The sequence below is a fragment of the Mesoplodon densirostris genome, chromosome 5 (genome assembly GCF_025265405.1).
Source record: "Mesoplodon densirostris isolate mMesDen1 chromosome 5, mMesDen1 primary haplotype, whole genome shotgun sequence".
Lineage (NCBI taxonomy): Eukaryota > Metazoa > Chordata > Mammalia > Artiodactyla > Ziphiidae > Mesoplodon > Mesoplodon densirostris.
Genome location: NC_082665.1, coordinates 118,181,621 through 118,199,310, shown reverse-complemented (window position 1 = coordinate 118,199,310; position 17,690 = coordinate 118,181,621). Strand labels below are relative to the sequence as shown.

The 17,690-nt window shown below is 41.0% G+C and overlaps 1 protein-coding gene and 1 pseudogene across 4 annotated transcripts in view; both read right to left on the bottom strand.

Annotated features, from left to right (window-relative positions):
* Positions 1-15,653, bottom strand: part of PCYT1A (phosphate cytidylyltransferase 1A, choline) — a 45,862-nt gene extending 30,209 nt beyond the window's left edge. Inside the window, exon 1 of one of the 4 annotated variants that reach the window (XM_060099365.1) lies at positions 15,528-15,653. The gene's annotated coding sequence lies outside the window, so the exon portion shown is untranslated. The other 3 variants (XM_060099363.1, XM_060099364.1, XM_060099366.1) reach the window with 3 other exon arrangements.
* LOC132491268 (small ribosomal subunit protein eS1-like) lies at positions 2,072-2,921 on the bottom strand (annotated as a pseudogene).
* Positions 15,654-17,690: the final 2,037 nt, after the last annotated feature.

Genomic DNA, 17,690 nt, shown 5'->3' with positions numbered 1-17,690 from the left:
CCGCCCCTTCCCCAGACCCTGCCACCGGCTGCCTGTCATTGTTTTTTTATGCTGAAGTATCTAAGGATAAAGGGTTATGATCTCTGCAACTTAACCTCAGAAAAAAAAAAAAAAGAAAGAAAAATGTGTATATTACATATAAAAAGGTAAAACAAATATGGCAAAATGTTATCAATGTATGAAGCTGAGTCAGGCATAAAGGAGTTCTTTTTTTTTTTTTTTAAGTAAAAAGTTTACTTTTAAAAATGTTCAAGGGCTTCCCTGGTGGCGCAGTGGTTGAGAGTACGCCTGCCGATGCAAGGGACACGGTTTCGTGCCCCAGTCCGGGAAGATCCCACAAGCCGCGGAGCGGCTGGGCCCGTGAGCCATGGCCGCTGAGCCTGAGTGTCCGGAGCCTGTGCTCCGCAACGGGAGAGGCGACAACGGTGAGAGGCCCACGAACCGCAAAAAAAAAAAAAAAAAAAAAAAAAAAAAATTTCAATAACCAGTTTCTACACAGATAGGCCCTCATCTAAGGTTGTCTTTTGGGGTCTCTAGAAACAGACTTCCTCTCCTTCCTAAATCTTTGAATCAGTGTAGATGATACATATATTCCAAGAAGTATGTTTTAGGGATCTAAATGTGTTGCAAGAAAGTAAGACAATAGCAGCAAGTTCATAATAATGACTGTTTTTTTTTCAATATTACCAGTGCCAGGCACTGTGCTAGGTACTTTATATACATGATTCTCATTTAACCCATATAACCTGAGAAGCAGGTATTTTTAGTCCCAATTTACAAGTGAGAAAACTAAGGATCGGGGAGGTTAAGCAACCAATCCAGAAATCACGCAGCTAGTAAATGAGAAAGCCAGAATGCTGGCTCCCAGAAATTCACAGATGTTTTAAAGAAGCTGTCTCATCAGTACTGCTGCTTCCCTCAGTCAAGAACAGTCTTTCCACGGCATGGGTTCCTTAAGTTTTTGCAAACTTAAGTCAGACCAGCCTACCTGAACAGTGGAATAAAAGGTCACAGTCACTTAAAGGTAAACAAGGTCCCAGCACCAATCAAACAGAACTGACATGGCTCTTGGCCTGATTCCAAAGCTGCCTGATTTGTCAGCTGTACAGGTCTTTCCTACTGGAAAAGTTTTGCTAGGATTTCCTGATAAGTTTTCAACGTAAGCAATAAAGAATTCTTTAATTCTCTGCTCGTCTCTCTTCTGACATTACAAATAGGTGGTGCTTAAGTTACCTGTACTTTTCATTCATGACACAAAATAGTTTTAAGGATGCCAAAATAAATCAAGGGAATAAATGTCATGTCATATTCTCACCAGTTACCTTCCATGACTTCAAGTTAAAATTCCTTAAAGTTTAATAAAAAAATACTTAACACATCCAAAGACATGTTTATAGGAACTTCTCAGAAGTCTTTGCTCCGTGTGTGTGTGGGGGGGAGGATTATGTGTGCTATAATATTTTTACAGCTCTACTGAATGAACTATAATTGACATACAATAAACCATATATTTAACAAGTGTATAATTTAATGAGTGTTAACATTATATACCTGTGAAATCATCAAAATTAATAAACATATCCCTCACTCTCAAGTTTCCTCATACCACTTTATAATCCATCTCTCCCTCCCTACTCTGACTTTGCTTTGCTTTTCTGTTTTGTTTACATTGTGGTAAAATATACATAACATAAATTCTACTTTGCTTTTTAACTGTATAATTCTTTTTTTTTTTTTTTTTTTTTGTGGCACACGGGCCTCTCACTGTTGTGGCCTCTCCCGTTGCGGAGCACAGACTCCGGACGCGCAGGCTCAGCGGCCATAGCTCACGGGCCCAGCCGCTCCGCGGCTTGTGGGATCTTCCCGGACTGGGGCACAAACCCGTGTCCCTTGCATCAGCAGGCAGACTCTCAACCACTGCGCCACCAGGGAAGCCCTAACTGTTTAATTCTTGAAGTACTGAACCATCTTGCATAATTCAACTTAACCAGCCAAACACATGGTAGATATCATCATACTAGAAAGAAGCAAAGGCGCTAAATATTGCCCTTATGGGGGGTTTTGGTTTTTTTTTTTTTTAATCACAAATGAGGTCTTTTATTTGTCACCATTAAAAGTCTGATTTTTAAACAGATTCCTGGACTGGTGGCTCATATCCATCAGCTCGTTCAACTTTAGCACCTGTCTCGTCCCCAGTAGCTTTTCCAGAACTACTACCTTCACCATGTAGCTCCATGAGTTTTCCCAATTCAAACTTGGGCTTCTTCCGCATTTTTACTTTTCTAACAAAGACATAATGGAGTGGATAAATAGACTGGCAGGCCTTTTCTGTGTCTTTTCCAATGCTGTCTGGAATCAATTTATTGACCACCTCTTTCAAGTCATTTGTCTGCACCTCTCGGGTCATGATTTCCATCATCTTCTTGCGGATCTGGCGGACCTGCTGCTGCTGGGCATAAGAGGTCTTCCGAATCTGATTGTTGCATTTTTTAGTAAAACCCACACAGAAGAGACGAAGCAAATAACCATCGGTAGTCTTGACATCAAGGTGAGCTTCAATCATGGTCTGCCATTTTTTGACTATGGAGCACATTTTGTCACGGGTTAAGATCCATGCCATAGAAATTAGTCAGGCAGTTTTTGCCCTGAACATCCTCAGTAATAAGCTTGAATTTTCTAAATGCAACTTCATCATTCTGCAGATCAGCAAGGCTCACTTCAAACACATGACCCTTGAGGCCATCAGATGCGATTTTGGTTCCTTGAGTTCTCGTGACTAGTGTTTTCCCAATATTTCTTATATTGAACATAGCTGGTGCTTTCACATCATACCAATCTTTCTTAGAAAATGGGTCAACCACTTTCTTCTTGGCTCCCTTTTTACCACCTTTGGTAAGGCGCTTGTTCTTTCCGACCGCCATGGTGCTGCTCCGAGAACCAAAAGGCTGCCCTTGTGGTTTTAAAGATATTTTAAAGTCAAATTGATATCTGGAGTCACTAGATATTGTGACACTGGATCTATTCCACTAGATTAAAAAAAATCATACAAAAAATATAAAATATCACAATGAGAACTCAAGGGAGGAGAAAGGAGGTATCTGACTAGCTATTTAAAGCTAATGTAAAATGCATGAACAAAGAATCAAGGCAACCATTATTATTAGTATTAGTACTGACACATTGCAAAGCCCATTGGTAAATAATAGTAATACTAACATATTTTACCTGAATTTCAGTTGAGTATGTACATTCTTCAACAAAATCTCTCCTTCTGTCTTATATAAATATCTCTAACCAAATATCTAAGGCAGTGTTTCTCAATATTTTTTATCCATGCTCCATTTTGAGAAAAGTAAAAATCTTTAACCTCACTCCGTTAGCATACTGTAGTGATTAAATAGAGGTCAGCCCCTAAATCATATTACCTAAATATGAATCCCATTTCTACCACTAACTAGCCATGAAAATTTGGACAAATTCCTTTATCTCTCCAAGTCTTAGTTTCATCATCTAACAAATGTGGTTTAAATGGAATAATCCATGTAAAGCCTTAGCTCAGCGTCTGGCACACAGTATGTGCTTGTAAACATTAGCTACTATTATTATTTCATAGTAGTAGTAGTTGCCATCATCTGCCTTAAAGTCTATCTTCTGTTTATCCCCTATAGCCAAAAAGATTTTGTCAAATTTTCACCCATGATTACTACTATAAAAAATGTACTTTTAATGTAAAAGTATGATAAAACATGAAGTATGCTCCATCTCCCCATCTTATCCTTACCCCATTTAAGAATCACTGCTGTGGAACTTCCCTGCTGGTCCAGTGGTGAAGAATCCGCCTTCCAATGCAGGAGACGTGGATTCGATCCCTGGTCGGGGAACTAAGATCCCACATGCCGCGGGTCAACTAAGCCAGTGCATCACAACGAGCTCCCGTGCCTCAACTAGACAGCCTGTGTGCTGCAAAGTACAGAGCCCACTAGCTCTGGAGCCTGCACGCCACAACCAGAAAAGAGAAAACCCGCACGCCACAACTAGAGTGAAGCCGGCGCACCGCAGCAAAAGATCCCACCTGCCTCAACGAAGATCCCACATGCCGCAACTAAAACCCGACACAGCCAAAAGTAAAATAAATAAATAATAAACAAATCTTTAAAAAAATAATAATTTAACAATTGCACATCCTTGCCCAACAGACACTAATTCAAAAAAAAATTACTATTGTAGCAAGAACTCTTCTGGAGTCTGATGTTAAGCTATGATGAAGAAACACCACTATTACTACTACTACTACTGTCAGCATTTATATAACACCTGTATGTCTAAAAAATTTAAAAATATTAAAACTCTTGGGGCTTCCCTGGTGGTGCAGTGGTTAAGAATCTGCCTGCCAATGCAGGGGACACGGGTTCGAGCCCTGGTCTGGCAAGATCCCACATGCCACGGAGCAACTAAGCCCGTGCGCCACAACTACTGAGCCTGCGCTCTAGAGCCCGGAAGCCACAACTACTGAACTTGCGTGCCACAACTACTGAAGCCCATGCGCCTAGAACCTGTGCTCCGCAACAAGAGAAGCCAATGCAATGAGAAGCCCGCGCACCGCAACGAAGAGTAGCCCCCGCTCACCGTAACTAGAGAAAGCCCGCGCATGGCAACGAAGACCCAATGAAGCCAAAAATAAATAAATTTAATAAATTTAAAAATACAAAAAACTCTCTTAACATTCACAACCCTTTGACATAGATGTATTATTTTTATCATTATTGAAACTGAGGCACAGAAAATAAGATCACACAGCTAGTAAGTGGCGAAGCTAGGAATCAAATTCAGTCAGCCTGGCTGCAGACTACACACCCTTAACTACTGTGGTATACAATAAAATGTGACACTGTACTATACAAGAAGGTACCTAATAACTATCTGTAAATATTTGAATGCCTGTTATGTTGGATAGGGCAGACACTTATTCTGTGAAAGTCCAGATAATAGAAAATGAATCACTAGTTGGAAGATGCAGAGACACAAACTTTAACTAAACATAATAAAAACCTTTTTAGGATAACTTTTCAGAGTTACCTGAAAAGGGGCTGAGTTACCTCGGGGGCATTTCATTTTGGCATACCAGGACATTCAAGGAGAGGTTGTGTAGAAATACCTTCATTCATTTCATTAGTCATAATCCTGTTAAAGTCCATCATGGTTGATCTTTTCGTTTGTTCTAATCTTAAAATACTTTCAAATCATGACTGCCATCTATCACATTAGCATTCACAATTTTATGTAACCTATAAACTTGGAAAGCATGGTTTTTATGTCTCCATCAATGTTAGTGCTGAAAGTATTGATCAGGATAGATATATGTCACCATACACCAATGTGACATACCACTAGACCCCTCTCTCCTCATTGAGATCCACTCTTAATACTCTAGGTTAGTACAATATAAAACACAGGAGAGTTTATCTTTAGAAAACAGGATAGAACAATATATTTAGAATTCTTAATGATTAGGGTATTCAATCAGATGTAAACCCGTTTCATTGTACTATCACATAATCCATATTTCTCTATCACAGTCCCAAAGATTATGATAATAGTGATGATAAAAATTATAGCTAACACTTACAGAGTACTTCCTTTGTGCCAGAAAGTTATAAACCTTTTGCATATATATATTTTTTTACAACTTTATTGGAGTATAATTGCTTCACAATGGTGTGTTAGTTTCTGCTTTATAACAAAGTGAATCAGTTATACATATACATCTGTTCCCATATCCCTTCCCTCTTGCGTCTCCCTCCCTCCCACCCTCCCTATCCCACCCCTCCAGGCGGTCACAACTTTTGCATATATTAAATAACTTAATTCTCACAACAATCTTATGTGGTAGATAATATTATTTGCTCTATTTTGCAGATGAGGAAATTGAGGCACAGCTGGGTTAAATGACTTGACTGAGGTCACACACCTAGGACAGGGCAAAACCAGGATTTGAACCAAGGCATTCTGGCTCTAGGATCTGTGTACTTAACAACAACACTGCCTAGTATTTATTTACTTATTATATGCTGCCTAGTATATAAAATGGTCATACATGAATTTAAACAAAACCACTTACTGCACTCTGGCCATGCACTACACTGTGCCAAGCAGGAAGTTAATTTGATCTTTCACAAAGACTGGGCTCCTTCTCACTGGGCATATCGCTGACAGACTACTTAGGAACTCCAGGGGCTTATTTTGGTTTGGGCCAGAGTAGAAGAGTAGAGGGTGCACTAGACCAGGAATCATATCATATAAACGGGGACTTCATTCTAGCTCCTCCCAGGGAATTCCCTAGCAGTCCAGTGGTTAGGACTCGCGCTTCCACTGCAGGGGGCATGGGTTCGATCCCTGGTCAGGGAACTAAGATCCCACAAGCCTCTCAGCCTGGACAAAAAAAAAAAAAATCTAGCTCCTAGTACCTTAACTCTAAGTTATGGTGAGTGCAAATGAGAGATTAGAAAACAAACTCCCTGATGTTGCTCCTTTCCACCGTTCAATTCTCCTGCTCTGAAAAGAGACCATTTTCATTCAGAGACTCAGTATCATTCGGTCTGTGTGATCTTCACCCTTAGCCATACCGTCAGATGCCACTGCCTAACCTCAACCAATCAGCACATCACTCTCTCAGGCCACAGACTGGAGGAGGAGGGAGGTGGGAAGGGCAGTGATTGGTGACCTAAGATAGTCCAATGAGAGTGAATCTCAGGACTCGCCAGATAGGAATTCATGGACAAAGATTATCACTTCTTTCTTTGTGAATTCAAGCCTGGAGACATGACTCTAGGAACCATCCTATAACAATCTAGTGGTCATCCTATAACTGAAAGAGAGTCTTTCTCAAAACAGTCACACAGAGAAAGCAAGGCTGATGATGGAGAGAAGCCAGATCCTGAACTGCCTAATTGTGTCAACCAATACATTCCCCTTTTTGCTTAAGCTCAGTTAAGCTTGGTTTTTTATCACTTAGAACCACAAAATCATAATTAATGCATTCAATACTTGGCAATGAGCCCTAGCACAAAGTAGGTGCTCAATAACTATTTGAATAAATGTAATAAGTGGAAAAACTCTTTTGAAATTTTGTAAAGCACTACTCACATTAGTATTTTGTTTTGATGGAAAGAGGTCAAGTACTTGTCAATTTATAAGTGTATCAAAGATGGCATAACAAAGCTCTCATCCTGTCAAAAGTATTTTTTTCTTATCTGCTTACAGTTCTTCTATTTTCCAAAGATGACTTTTGTGTCATATATTATATTTTATACTATACTTTTTTTAAATTAATTAATTTATTTATTGGCTGTGTTGGGTCTTCGCTGCTGTGCGCGGGCTTTCTCTTTGTTGTGGTGCATGGGCTTCTCTTTGCGGTGGCTTCTCTTTGTTGCGGAGCACAGGCTCTAGGCGTGCAGGCTTCAGTAGCTGTGGCATGCAGGCTCAGTAGTTGTGGTGCTCGGGCTTAGCTGCTCCGCAGCATGTGGGGTCTTCCCGGACCAGGGCTCGAACCCGTATCCCCTGCATTGGCAGGAGGATTCTTAACCACTGTGCCACCAGGGAAGTCCCTTATACTATACTTTAAACTGAACGTTACACATCAGACTTAAACTGAAGTCTTAAGATCCTCTGGATTTAGAACAAACGCATCTAATACTTTTTGTTTTATAACGCAAAACACTTCTATATCTTCTCCACTTTCTTAGGAGATGGAAAACACCAAGATCACAGTCATTCCATAATAGTGACCCTAAAAGAATTCAGAAATTATAAAGAGATTAACCCTCACACCTTTCCTCTAGAACTATTACTAATTTTTAAACTTTGACTTTATAGGTCTCTCAAGTTTTTCATTTTTCACTGGCTCTCTTAGACCATCCCCAAGTTCCTCACACCTTTCCTCTAGAACTATTACTAATTTTTAAACTTTGACTTTATAGGTCTCTCAAGTTTTTCATTTTTCACTGGCTCTCTTAGACCATCCCCATGTTCCTCACATCTACTAACTTATACACTATGAAAGCATATCTAAAAATTTAATAATTAGTGCCTAAACTGATGAAAAAAATTACCCCCAGCTTCCCTAAAGTTCCAATAGATGTCTGCTAGGACACATCAAATTTGCTACTGAGAAAAGGTATGTGGGAGGATGAGGGCATAGTGAGGGTAGCAAATATATGTTGGCTTTTTAGTTCATTATACTGAGACTTAGCTTGACCTAAAATCACACCACCTTTACAATACTCACAATTGCCCAGTAACCACTGAATACCTCCAACAATGAGGAATAATACTTCCCAACTCTCCATTTATGATAACTGCCCCTTTGCAATCAACCAACACTATTCAAGTAAAAGTGAGTGATGACCCTAGAAAAGGAGACTTTAAATATCTACATTCCAGAGGGAACACATACACATACACACAAACACAGGCTGCCTTAATATCTGTTTGTCCAGTGGGTAATAGGGTTGGGAAAAGATGACACCTCCTCAGAGCCAATACAGTACAAGATCAAAATGGGGATGGGGAGCAGGAGATTGCCCAATGACTTGCAGGTGGAGCCTGGCTTCCAGCCATAGCACCCACATTAATTAAGCTGGGATGAGTCAAAATGAAAGCAGTTGGAGATAGAATACACAGCCTCACTTATGATCCCATTAGGGTGGGCCAAAACTTCCTATTTCCTTAGCAGTTTATCCTCCCCAAAAGTTTCTATGTCAAAAGAAGCTATAACAAAAGAGAAAAAGGGAGCTGGCAGCCAGAATGCAGCATTTGTAAGGCCTGATCTTTCCAACACTGCTACATATTCAGTCCCGAGATAAGTCACCTTATCTTAGTCAAATTCCCCATTCAAGCACAGATTCTAAATATGGACATAAATACCCACACCACCACCATCACTACCATAACCCTGCCTATTAAGTGCCTTAGCGTCTCCAAATTGCTTTCAAGATACAGAATGTGGTATCTGTTCCTGTGATTTTTACCCGGATTCACAAAATCTGGCTCCATTTCTGCTGACTAACCTCCCAGTATACACTGCTTGCCTTGTTCTTTAATGTTCCAATAGACGCCTGCTTGGATGGATTAACTTTGCTATTAAGGAAGTACACAGAAGTAGAAATGTGTGTCAGCAGGGAGGGGTGGCAGGGAGGAGATACTGAGGATAAATCTAATCAAGTGTCTTTCCAACGTGAATATCTTGAAGGAGACAAAATCTGGGCGCTGGTATGCATATGCTTGTGTTTTAAAGATGAAAGTCTCCAACAAGTGCAGTTTTAGAAACTCCCACCCAATCCCCTCTATTCTACTTCCTTATTGTTGGTAGATTTAGTAAGCATCCCAGGGTGAAAGAGGAGGTGGACTCTGCTTCCTAAGCTATGCAACAACCTAAATAGTAGAAGTTGCAATCATGTATACTCTTAAACCTAATTCAAATTTGACTGATTACTACAGGGAACTATCTGTAAAAAGAGGAACCATGAATTTTTCCTTTGCATTCTATTCCTGCTTCCCCTGTCTCTGGGCCTACAATTTTCTTCCTCAGTAAGACCCTATGCTCAGTAATTTTCTACTGGCATACCAATGTCCAGTTCCAAAGCTGAGTGAGCAAGCATACTTTGTACTTGGGATCTTTATCTGCTTCTACCTTTGTGGAGCGTAATAAAGTAGTGCTCTAAGAGGCAAGCTCTGTGAACTCCTAGGTTAAAGTGAATCAAATACTGTTGGCATTAATCATGTCACCTGCTGTACATTCAGGCCTTCCCACAGATAACAGTGCAGTCACATCACCCCTTGTGTAAAGACCTTTGAAGCTTGAGGGAGGATATGTCTAACCCATAGTGGGGAGGAGGGACTGGATTCAAGAACCAGCAGAACTCCTAGCGCAGCTCACAAGCCAAAAATGGCCCACTGCCTGTTTTTGTAATTAAGGTTTTGCTGGGACACAGCCACGCTCATTCACTGATGAATGAATGAAAAGTGGTCTATGGACACTTCTGTGCTACAACTGCAGAGTTGAGTAGTTGCAACAGAGACTGTATGACCTGCAAAGCTGAATATTTACTATCTGGCCCTTTACCTAAAAAGTTTGCCAACTCTGTTCTAGATGAAAACAGGATCAGTTTTATCAATAACTTGGTAGTGAATTCTACCTAGATTATGCAAACAGTTATAAAGTGGAGGACAGTGCTAGGAATAGAATTATCTCAAGAAACTGTACCATAACTTTCTGATACAGGATTTCTACAGTTTATGTCACTAACCTGTATATATCACCACACTGTACAGAATAAGTCAAAAGAATGCCTGATTTGGGAAGTTCTAAATGTAAAAGTGATTTCACAACATGATCTGCACAGATGATTAGTTTTAAATCAGAGCTCAATGTTATTCCTCAATATGTGGGACCTGTAAATTGCCACATCTAAGATCTTAGCTCTGAACTTGATCTCTTCCCTCTAATTTCTCCAGAGAAACCCTTATTCAACAAACACTGAGTGGGCACTTACTCTGTGCCAGACCCTGGGTTAGTCCTGGACCAAAATAAAGTTTCTTCTTGGGCCTGACCACACAGTAGGCTATTTCAAGCAAAGAGATTATCCTAAAAACCACAAGGGACACTTGTAATAGCTCTTACAGTTGAATGATTTTGCTCTGCCACTATTCTACGAGAAGAATCAGTGAGTAAACCCTGTGTTTAGATTTTGCTCTTCCTAGAGTGGGTTATGGAACTTGTATCTCTAAGGTAGGGTCTATGACAGATTCAGGGAGTCTTGGATTTGGACCCAGAAAATTATATCTTTATTTTCACTAGCCTCTGGCAAATTCACCATTCCTTCAATTATGAACGTAAGCCACAATAGTAATAGTACACTTAGTAGAACAGACTTTGTCACCGATAGAAATCATAGATATTTTCATATAATATCACACTCGTACAAGTATCTTGAAATACTGTTTAAACACACGATCATTTAAAAATTATCATAGCTATAAGACCCACTGATAGACAGTAAACTTTATTTATTATGTTAATAAAAACTACATGTGCTATATCACACATTTTAAAAATATTCTGATAACTATATTTCAACATAATTTGTTTCCTTTATAATTCTATGTATTTTTTTGCAATAAAAACATTATTCAAAAAAAGGAGTCAAAAAGGTTTCACCATACTGACAAAGAGGTCCACGGCACAAAAAAGATTAAGTCCTACGGGCCAAAAAATAAACAAACAAACGTAATCACATCTGAGGTAATTCTATGCAGATAAAAAACTACTGTTTTCTGTTAAGTGCCATACACTCATTTTGTTCTCTAATATAAAGCAAAGACTATAAGTCTTTTTTTTTTTTTTTTTTGTGGTACGCAGGCCTCTCGCTGTTGTGGCCTCTCCCGTTGCGGAGCACAGGCTCCGGACGCGCAGGCTCATGGGCCCAGCCACTCTGTGGCATGTGAGATCTTCCTGGACCAGGGCACGAACCCGTGTCCCCTGCATCGGCAGGCGGACTCTCAACCACTGAGCCACCAGGGAAGCCCTATAAGTCATTATTTTTAGCAGCCCTCACTTCAGACTGGTTTGCAAATAGTTGTGAATGTGATATATAACAGCCTAGCAGATCCATGGGTTCCCCTGGCAATCATTCTAGTCCAAACATAGAAAACTTCAAACTAACATAACTTTCAACAAGAGTTACCAAAAGAAAGGGAGAAAAAAGACTGAAAAAAGACAACAAACAAACAAAAAACCAAAACACAACCCTGCTATATATCTATCTACTAATCTGGTTTGCAAACAGTAAAATACAGGCAATACAATTATTTATATTAATGAGAATATGTATGTAAACAAACTTAACACAGTGCCAAATATATACTAGAGACTCACTCTTCTTTTTTTCTTCTGGAATGGTGCCCTGGCATATACTGCAAAATAACGTTATGTAAAAATGTATATTCCCTGAATTTACTGACTGAATTATAGAAGGGAGTTAGAATTTAAATTTTGCCACAAATCATTCATAAACAATTGACAAAACAAATCATACTTCATACACGTGAAGTGTACCCATTTGACAGGAATATTGTGAAAAGGGAACTTTAGGACTAGAAACAGAAAGGTTTAAGCTTAGGAAAGAGAAAGTGCTAGAAGTTACCCTCTGGCATATAAGCAGGAGGGCTGAGCCCTGCTCTTACACTCTCCTTCCTATTGTTTTCTTTTTTCTTTCTTTTTTTGTTTTTTAATTGGGGTATAGTTGTTTTACAGTGCTGTGTTAGTTTCTACTGTACAGTGAAGTGGAGTTCCCTGTGCTACACAGCAGGTTCTCATTAGTTATCTATTTTATACATATTAGTGTATATATATATGTCAATCCCAATCTCCCAATTCATCCCAGCACACCCCCCTTTCCCCCCTTGGTGGAAGTCCATACGTTTGTTCTCTACATTTATGTCTCTATTTCTGCCTATTGTTTTCTAATGTGACTTATGTAGTGGTAACGTAGGTAAAAGTTGTAGAAGCAGCCACAATGTTGAGTAAAAAGGAACTCTCACAGTTCAGTGATGATTGGGAAGTACTCTGATTTCAGGGTTTCTCTAACATAAAAAATTCCCCCCAAATCATGACTTTTAGAAAAATTTATTCTTTCCAATCTATTTTAGGGTAACACAAACGTTAGTGTAAGACAGACCTATTTCTGTTTGATTCAGTAGGAAGAATTACCTCTATTAGTAGAAAAGCCAGAAGATCTGGTTTCAGATGAGAGTTACACGAATACTTGGAAAGAAAAGCATAAGAAAATTACAATTATAACTAGATATTCTGTCTTTATTCATCATTAAAAATAATAGCAAATTATTATGCTTGCTTTTTCTATGAATATTTCATAAATTAATCCTCATGAGAGTTTATAACATGAAGAGGTTATTCAGCTCCCACAGGAAAATCATGAATGAGGTCAGGTGGTTTACAAACTCCATGAGATTGTACACTAAATTTGGTGAGTATGCATATATTTCAGATTCTTAAAGGGTCATTTAACCAGAAGAACAGTTATCTCTGCCATAGAAAATCTAAAGCAAGAGAAAGCAATAATTCTCCCCAGAGACACAGAGTAAGTCAGTGTTAACATCAGATAAAGTAACCAGGGACTTCTGAATCCAAGGCTCTATCTGACTAGATCATTCTCCTTAAGGGATCACATATCCAAAGAGGAGATTCCCCAAGAAAAATAAAACCTCACCTGTTTATGGGAGAAGAAATCATAGGCTGAGGAAGGAATAAAAGTTCATTCTTTATCAATCAGGCCATTATAATGGTTTTCAAAGGGAGTTTGCAAAGCAGGGTAAGTCAGAAAGAATCATCTCATTCAGCAAACACAAATGACCCCAGAGGCAGTGCTGAAGTCCCCAAGTCTAAATGTCTTCCCTTCTGTGGTGAGTTACCTTTAAGCATTATATTCTGTTCTAGGAACAAATTCTTGAGTAGTTCCTTTTAGTTATGTTGAATGTAAGCCAAGTAAACATCTAATGTTCTAGAAAAAGCCATTTTTTAGCTAAACAAAGGCTATCCCTCACCATTCCCAACTCATTCCCATTCAAGAATCTTTCTGAACTCTCTTCCCCTATCACAAAATGTATGTGTGTGTAGAGGGTGGGGTGACTATTAGGTTATCAGATAAATACAGTGTCTGGTAAGTTGAAATTGCCTCAAGCTTCTTCTATTAGATATATTTTTTAAAACACTGAGTGACACAGTAAGTAGCACCTTCTACAAAGGGCTGTAAAAGGGGAGGAAGTAGTGAAACTCACTTTAGTTCATTTCATCTGCATCACTAACAGCCCTCATGAAAGGGAATTGGTAGGAAATAAAACCAGAGCTAAAACATCATTTGAATTATCCACAGCATGGTATCATTCCCAGTATGACAGTCTTGGCCACCAGTGCACAAATCATTGAACTGGATAGCTAAAAACAGTAAAGCTTCTCCACTGTGGCATTCTAGTCACCACTGTTGACCTTCCCAGATCACCCTGTCTTCTCCAAGATAATCATCTATCTGTTCACCACTGATTCCTGCACCAAATTCCATTCTCAACTAGTTTCTTTTTACTAGCAATTCTCTGTACTTGCAGAATCACTAAATATCAAGATTGAAAAGGACCCTGAAGGTTGTATCTCCCTACTCCCACTTTATTTCTTGGCAGAATCTTTTCTGTCTCTATCTTCAGTTCCCTTTCTAAGCTTTGTTCCTACCCTCCTCAAAGCTTCCCCCTTCCTCAATGTCTATTCCTAGCAGTTTTTCCTATCACAAACCCCTATATCCTCACTGCCTTTATAAATATCACTGTCCCTATTTCAATATATACCTGTTGGTTCTCCCAACTGAGAACCTGAGTTTCAGACCCCAGTCATAACTGGTCACTTCGATTCTATTTGCGAAGCCTTCTCCAGTTAAGTCAATCTGATAGAGCCTGTGCCCCAGCCCCGGATCCAGTCTTCCTAATTGCATCTTTGTACTTCCAAACAGACCCCTAATCGTAGAATCGTCGCATTTTAGACCAGAAAGAAAACTCAGAAATAATCTGGTCCAATGTTTTTCCAACTTTTTTTACCACATTTTAAGACACATGAAATCCATTTTACATCATAATCTCACACACACATAACTGAAACACGTTTCATGAAATAATACTCTTACTCTGCGAACACACTGAAAATTTCTAGTCTATTCCTTTTTTTTTTTTTTTTTTAATTTCAGGTTCCATCCACTAAATAGACTTCACAACCCAATCACAGGATGGAAGCCACAGTTTAGGAAACATTAATCCAGCCCAAACTTCCCATTCACGGAGGAAGAAACTGTAGCTCAGTGGTGAGGTGAGCCTCCCAGCCACAAGAAGTTTGTCCATAAAATTAAACTCGGGTCTGTCTGATAAGTCCCAAACCAGTGTTTCCCACTAAGACCTTCTCCACCCAGTCACCACACCCCGTACCCAAACACCATGCTACCGTACCCTGTCCAGTCACTGATCCCACACTCTTCTCCAACTCAGCCCCTCAAAGTTACTGCTCGTTGGTCGGAATCCCCCTGCAGCCGCCGCTTCATGTTCCCTTAGGTCAGAGTCATTTCACAGTTACTATCCATCGATCGGTCTCCTCCGAGTCGTTGGTCCTTGGTCACAGTTCCCTGCTGTCACTGCTTCATACTTCCTCGGTCATAGTCCCCTCGCAGCCTCTGCCTCGTGTTCTCCGAGGTCAGAGTCCCTCAGCATTCACTGCTGCGGGTCGCAGACCCCTCGCGAGCAGCTGCGTCTCAGTCACAGTCCCCTCGTTGTCAGTGCCCCAGGGTCACAGTAGCCTTGCAGCCCCAGTCTCACACTCCCCTCGCTGTCACTGACCCACTCTTCTTTCAGTCAGTCTCCCCACGGTCCCAGCGCCACAGTTTCTCCTCTCAAATAGAGCCGCAAGGATAGGCACACACCGAGTCCTCACCTGCAGCTCACGCTCCCCCGGTCCGTGTCCCGTCGAATTTCTCCTGGGCGCCGCGTCACGGACAAGGGAAGTTGAGAGGGTTGCGGGGAGACGCCCGGGAAGGGCAGCTGACGGAACCGTGGGCCGGAAGTCCCGCCTACTGCCCGCCCTCTTGTCACTCCGACCACGATTTCTCCCTGAAAACCACGACCCCTGACACAGTAGTTCCGCCTCCATAGAGGCCCCGGGGACGGAGTGACTGAACCGACATCCACAGAGACAGAAGACAAAATGGCAAAGGGTCAGTCTCCATGCGGAACTAGAGTATGCGGTGAAGATACGGATGTATCTTGTCATGAGACACGCTGTGACTTGTCACTCGTGCTCACTGTCAGTCCTTCAAGAAGCGTTAACGCGATGGCTCCCCTTTTGCCCAGCTCCGGGCTCGGTCCCTTCCAGGAGGACCTGTCAGTCTTGGTCCTTCCTACGCTACCCCAGCGCCTGGCGTGGTGCCAGGCACTCGTACCAGCCCATTCACAATGCAGATGGCCGCGACGCCTTCCACCCTTGACATCCCCTACCTCCACCCCATGGTCTGCGGCTGCTTCACACAGCGCCACCTTTTCCCTACTTGGTGATGTAAAGAGAATTCCAACCAAGTCCTGTGAAAAGCCCTCTTCCTGTTATTTCTAACCCAGGTTAGCTCAACAAAAGGTGATCCCTAGGCATAAACTGGGGGCTAGCTGAACAGGAACGGATTCAAGGGAGGCCACTGGTAGGAAATCACATGGCAGGGTGTCTGGTGAAGAGAAACTTTTTCCTTTGCTAGAATTAACCTTTGGAGGGGTCCCTTTTGATTCTATAGATGTAAGGCAAGTAAATACCCAATGTTATGGAAGAAGTATGTAAAAGAACTTTTTAATGTATTTACTTCTTATTTTTGTCTACATGCTTGAAAGTGGCTGAGAAGAAATAGGGTGGGTAAAGTTAAGCATCTGCTAAGGAGCCTCCAGGGGAAAAAAAGAATTGCAACCATTCCCTTTCCAGTTTCAAATAGTTATTTGAACAGGGCAGATAGATTAAGGTGCTGCAGATGACAGCTAGCTGGAGAAGACACCAGGGACTCTAAGGGGAACATTACTACAAAGATAGTGGGAATTGGGATAGTAACCAACATAATCTCCGAGAGTCTTAAGGGAGAGCTAATTTCATATACAGGCTGGAAACTCTCAGACCCTGATACCGGGCAAACCCTGGAGAAAACAAATACATGTTTAAACTAACAAGCTGTGGAAAGTGTAGAGTGGCAAGAGCTGAGCAAAAACACTGGGTGAAAGATAAAAGCAGTAATTCAAAATGTAGGAAAAGCAGTGGGGCTAATGGCAGACTCCGGGAGGGTTCACGACAACGAGTACTTCCCAGAACTTCTGCTCCCAGTGTCCTTGTCCCCACAGTGAGCCACAGCCACCTCCTGCCTCTGCAGGAGACCCTCCAGCACTAGCAGGTTTCCAAAACTTGACTCCGTGGCTTAGAAAGATCAGTGCCTCTGCGTGGTCAGTGAACGGATGCCAGTTTGCATTTCCAGGAATGATATTCACGTTCAGAGCCAAAAAAAAGAGACTGTTTGGAACTTTGCACGTCAGCACTATATGGAGTGTAAGTGGTGAGACAGGACATCCTTCCCTTTTTCTTGATCTTAAAGGAAATGCTTCCAATAATTCACCATGAAGAATGATATACAGAGTTATTCAGATCTGCTTCTTGAAACAAGTTTGATCTTAAACATGGGCTAAGTGCTTGACCCAGACAACCAGGGCTCAGCAGGATCAACGTAGTCTCTGAACCTCTTGCTCTGATTCCAACAGTATGATCACATCGTCCTCCATACAGGGCCTTTCATGTTGTAGTTGATGGAGCAGCTGGTGTCCTACCTGAACTCCATGTGCATGTGTATGCACTGTACCTGCAAGAGCCTGTCCTACCCAGAACCTGGTAACCCTCACCAGCTTGATGGCCTACATACAACTCTGTCCATGATGGCGTCTTGGCAATGATTAGGTTGAAACCATCTGAGAGGATCTTAGGACACTGCATATTGACCTAAGGAGCATCTTGACATGTGGAGAGTAAACTCCAACCTTTTTTGACAAAACTGTCTTTAAGAAACTGGAGT